The 5,858-nt window shown below is 28.3% G+C and overlaps 1 pseudogene; it reads left to right on the plus strand.

Annotated features, from left to right (window-relative positions):
- Nucleotides 1-4,950: 4,950 nt before the first annotated feature.
- On the plus strand, nucleotides 4,951-5,069 carry LOC112474686 (annotated as a pseudogene).
- Nucleotides 5,070-5,858: the final 789 nt, after the last annotated feature.

The following is a 5,858-nucleotide window of genomic DNA, read 5'->3' on the forward strand; positions in this document are numbered from 1 at the left end:
GTTGAAAACAAAAATATTTAAATGGTTTCTGCTATTACTAATGTTTAATTTAGTAAAATTACTTAACCCATTTCCCATTTGCCTCGAGAATACTCACCACTGGCACTTGCGGTGCAACGTTTACCCTGAGACAATTTGGGGGCGATATTACAATCCTAACCTTAACCCCAGTGTTTACCAGGAAATATCTCGTTTTTCTTATTATTTTTCACATTACTCTAGTATATGGATAGTCTTTGGAAACAAATGACATCATTCTATTTATAGCATTCTGTTTTTAGTAGCAATAGTTCTATTTACAAAATATAGTAATTCTCAATTGTTGAAAATGTCAAATCCTAAGTTTTCCACTTGTGTTGTTCTGTGCTTTGAAATTTACCACACACAAAAAAATTATTAAATACTGATCATCATATACATTTCCGTTACACTAGAATTAGAGACAAGTTCTATTTAGAAATAACTCCAAGAACAGTTTTTATATTTTATTTTCACAATAAAACCAGATTTTCTTCAACCTCAAACAGTGTGTTTATATAAAATTAAATTAATGTTGGCAGTAAGCTGCACTCTTTTTTTTCTGAATGAGAAATAGGTTAAATGTACTTAATTGCTGCATGATATAGATAGATTCAGATTTTTTTCTCAAAGAAAAAAACTCAGATTTTCACATCTTTCTTTCTTCGTGTATTTAAACATATGCTATTATCAAGATTCCCCACATTTTCCATACAAACTGAAAGGCTAAAACAATTATGAGTACTATAGTTATTTTCCTTCACAAACTCAATAAAATTAAGTATTTCACATTGGTCTCAATTTCTTTTATTATTATTCTATTATTTTTATTAGCCCTTAGTTTTTGTTTCTTATTGTAGTAAAAGCATTTATACACTAGTACTTTTCAGAGGCAAGAAATGTTCTTAATGATATACTTTTCTTGCCTTGAGAATAAGAGAATTAGATTAAATGGTCTCTCTTTGCCTAAGTATATAAGACTTCCATAAGACTATCTAATAAAAATTTTGAGAAAATCATAAAGGCATTAGAAACTTCTTTTTGAGAGATAATAATTCAAGTTTTATTTAATTAATAGAAAACTTCAGAAGCATACCTCACACTGATAGAATTGAATTAAAACATTACATAGCATAGAATTCTGCCAGTTCTGAACTAGAATAACCTTGGCGTTTTTGATTTATGACATGCATTCACTGTTAATCAAAAAAATCATATAATTATATGTAGAATAAATTACAGTATAAGGAAGCTATTATGTTTGTTTAAATTTAATTCAAAATTTAAATTTATAGTTAGCATATGGCAACCTAGTAAATAAAATTGATCTTCAAAGCAAATAATTTTTGAAGAGAAAATATAATAATTAATAATACTAAATCAGTATTGATTTAGAATTTGTTCATATTGGCAGGACATAATATTTCATAAATTTACTTATAGTTACTAAAGGTATTTTTATATTAATAATTTTTCTTTTCAACATTTTTTATCCAAACCCACCACTCCCTGCTGAGTTACAGATTTAAAGATTCTTCTGTGTGTTTAAATGTTGTTTGATATTTTTAGAAGACAAGATGAAAGAAATCCTAGGAAAGTTCTTACCCTAAATTTTTTGACCACCTGAAAATATCTCATAAGAATCTGAAAGAAACAAACTTGTATCATTAGCACACTATAGAGTGTGTCAAGGACGTTTATTTCAAGACTTTCCTAAATTCATTTTTGTTTGGTTACTTATTCTGAGGTTGTGTTAACCTTTATTCCCCTAATACTTCCTCTTTCTGCTTCTCTCATTTTCAATTCTATATTCATATCTATTTGAAATATAATGTTTTGCATAAGGTGCCATGAGTTTTTAGAAAGAAGAACTTTCAGTTCCAAGAAAGTTAATGAATACATGTAAGAATAAACATATAAATGTAATATGTCATAGAAATCTATAGGTTTTATGATTTTATATTTAGACATATAAAAATAGGCAGTAACATTGAATTAAAATCAGAAGGAACAATCAGGAAGCCTTTTCCAGTCCTCATTTATATTTCAATCCTTGTCACTAGAATAGATTAATGCTGTGTTAATTTTGGTCCTTTATTAAATTTTGTCATAAGAAATAAAGCACTGAAATTTTACCCCAAAGCGTTTAACAGTTAATGAGCCTGATCTTCCCAAGGCAAAATCTACTGCCTAGAACAAATGTCAGCTATACACAGTTGAAACGACTGTAGAATTTATCAGATGCATTGATTCATTTTTCTAGTGTACCTGATCACAGTCTATTTGACTGATAAACTGTATTTGTTACCTTGTCCATAGTCAATGTAGTTCTTTGTTTTGATTGTTTTAAAACTACTCATGTATGTTCACAACAATCTACTTAATTGGCCTTGTTCTGGTTCTTTCAGTCACATATAACTAACATATAGACACATATAATCAGTACTACTCTTTAAAGAGATTCCTAAATCTTCAAACTTGGCAAGTACTAAATGACTTCCTCTGTGTAAAACAGGCAAATCAATCATGCTACTTTGTGGGTTATTTTACTAAGTAAGTAAATAGGCAATTCTAGTTTTCTCTATTTATTTATGAGGAAAATAAGACTATTACTGAGAATAAGCTAAATTTAAGCCAAAAGCTTATGAGAATATATAGCTATAGATAATTTTAGAATAGGTAATTCAGAATTATTTTCAGTCCTATCCTATCTCATTTTTCTTTTTAAATCTCTTGTCCTTTTAAATCATTAGGCAACCTTCACACAAACAGCTCTCACCAAAGTGATATTATTTCAAAACTATAAAATATCACACACACACACACTCCTTTTAAAACTTCTTTACCTTAGAAGTCGTACTGGCCTAAAGTCAAGTGTCTACCTTTGTGTTTCTTTTAATATTGTTCTTACCTGAAATGTAAAATCTGAAGTATGTAAGATGAATATTCTAAACCGTTTCCTAGTAATTTATTTACAAACTTATCCTTGTGCTTTGAATAGATTAATTCTAAATATATACATATATATGTATATTTATATATATAGATTGATTATAATTGCTAAAGTCACCTACCTAGAAACTAAAATAAGCATTGTTGAAATCTTTTCAAACATGAGGTCTCTTGATTTAGTCAACCAAAGCTTTAATGGCATTTTATTTGTATAACTTCTCAAGATTGCAATGTGAACATATCAAAGTTTACCAGATAATTACTTTACCCTTCACCTAATTCATCTAATTTCTCTCAATGGAAGAGTAAATCCAAGGCTTGAATTTTCAGTATGTTACTCAAAATCTCAAAACATTTTTCTTGCCTGCTAATTAATATTTTCAAATTAGTGTTTAATTGTGCATATACTTTTCATATTTTTATTTAAAAAATTACCATCTGTTACTATTTATTAATTCCTTTTTTAGTCAACTTATTTAGAAAGTGTGACTAATCTACCATATTTATTATGATTAACTGAAAGAAAAGTCTAGCAACTTCTCTTTCAATAATTAAAAAACTTAGAAAAAATGTAAATAAAACTATGTGACATAATTTATAAATATTTCACACTAGTAATACTCATCAAAGAATATTTTCCAGAGGACAAGACACTGACATTGTGAAAAAAAGTCAATTATGATTCAATTTCTAATTCAGCCATATGTTAAGATTTGTCAACTTATAAAATTTGTCATGAGATTTAAATATTAAAATGTATAATGTGTTTTAAAAACCATTGACTTCCTTTCTCATATTATAGAAGTCAAGGGTCTATCTTCTCCAATAATAAAAGCTACTGAGTAGAATCTGGTAACACCAAGTGAAAGAGATGTATTTTATTCATTTAGCTAATTCTAGAAAATTACTTCTAATGTATTTTAAAAGAGAATGCTTTTTAAATATTTTTCAAAGAAAACACCCTTTCATTAATATCGGAGATATAAATATAAATACCATGGCGAAGTCTATTTTATGCAATTTAAATCTGACACTTGTGTCCTGCAATGACCATCAGGCACATTAATGTTTCTATTGATATTAATGTTTCTTCCAAATAATTTTTTTACCTAACTGATTTTCTTAAAGTTGTTATGTTTTCGTCATTTAGATATTTTATTATATTATAAGATATGTTTTGTTTTACAATGTTGCATTCTTAAAATATGTCAGGGGCAGTGACCAAGTTGAATATGGAAAGAACGTAGAATATAGAGCCATATTAGATATTTCTGGTGATGGCAATAACTCAGAAATTCACACCTCATTTCACTCTCTGTGATATCTACCATATAACTTCCTGGATATTCATCAACTCAGTAGGGACTTGTGATCCATTCTCTACTCTTCTCTTATGAATGTTTTATTGCATATAAGCGAAGAAAGTTTGGTTCTGTAAATCTTACTTTGTGTTTCATTGATTCTTTCTCTTACTTGCTATTGTAGAAACTTTACTCTTCCACAAAGCCCACGAATCATTTATTGGAGTGTCATAAACATGGCTTTTTAGCTATTATGGCATTTTTCATGTCCTGCCTTTTGTATTCTACCTATCCTCCAGCATGATGACCATTACCAAAGGCCTATTGCATGTCAGAAGTTGGATGCTAAGCAAATGGTCTCAAAAATAATCTTATAGTTACATACGTTAATACGTATTATGAATGAGAATAACAAGATGTAATAAAACAGTAAATTTTCAGGCATAGTTTAAAATTTCCATAGTCATGGAAATTTTCTAAAAATTAACACTGACCATAAGATATATATCCATTAAGAAAAATTATAAATAAAAATAACATTTCATTTTTTGCAAGTTTAAAAAAATTGTGATTTCACAATATCTAGGAAACTAGTATACAGAAAAATTTATAAAGGATAGTCAGTACTGTCAGATATCAAAGCATACTAGAAATATACTACAATTAAAACAGGTACATGGTCTATGGCCATGCCACCCCGAATATGCCCAATCTCATCTGATCTTGGAAGCTAAGCTGGGTCGGGCCTGGTTAGTACTTGGATGGGAGACCACCTAGGAATACCAAATGCTGTAGGCTTTAAGAAACAAAAGAAAAAAAAGGTATGTGAATAGACAGAAAGATCAATAGAATAGAAAATGAAGTCCAGAAATAGGACCAACACAGATTTTAAAAAATCTGCTATATGATAATTCATTATAAGTCAAATTGCTGGGACAAAAATAATTTATTTGGAAAATTAGTGATGATGAAATCACTGAATATTTTTTGGAAAAAATTAAAACTCTTCACACAACACACAAGAATAAACTCTAAACACATCAGTATTATAAATGTATTTGTTTGTTTAACTACAACCTAAGAAAAGTCTTTCTAACTATGACTAAAATTCGAAATGCAATTAAAAGAGAAAAAAATGATTGATTTAAGTATATTAAAAAAAAAAAAACTTTCATGGCAGTAAGTTGTAGAAGCAAAATCAAAAGACATGTTACAAACCAAAAGAAAATATTTTCAACACATATTGTGGATACAGGATTACTATAGCTAATACATAAAGAGCATTTTAAAAAGTGAGATAAAAAGTCTAAAATTCTAGAAATAGGAAAAAGATATAAACAAACAATCCACAAAAAAACATATAAAAATAACCAATAAACATGAAATAAAATCCAATTTTACTCATAACAAGAGAAATGCAATGAAAACTACACTGAAATTCCATTTTTTACCCACTAGATTAGCAAAGCAGTAGAAGCTTGAAAAGTGACAAGGCTTTGAGAAATCAGGCACTCAAGTATTTCATGTGATGACAATGAAAATTGATAAAATCCCTTTGGACAGGAATTTGGCAATGTAAGTTATTTA

The sequence above is a fragment of the Pteropus alecto genome, unplaced genomic scaffold (assembly GCF_000325575.1).
Source record: "Pteropus alecto unplaced genomic scaffold, ASM32557v1 scaffold7, whole genome shotgun sequence".
NCBI lineage: Eukaryota > Metazoa > Chordata > Mammalia > Chiroptera > Pteropodidae > Pteropus > Pteropus alecto.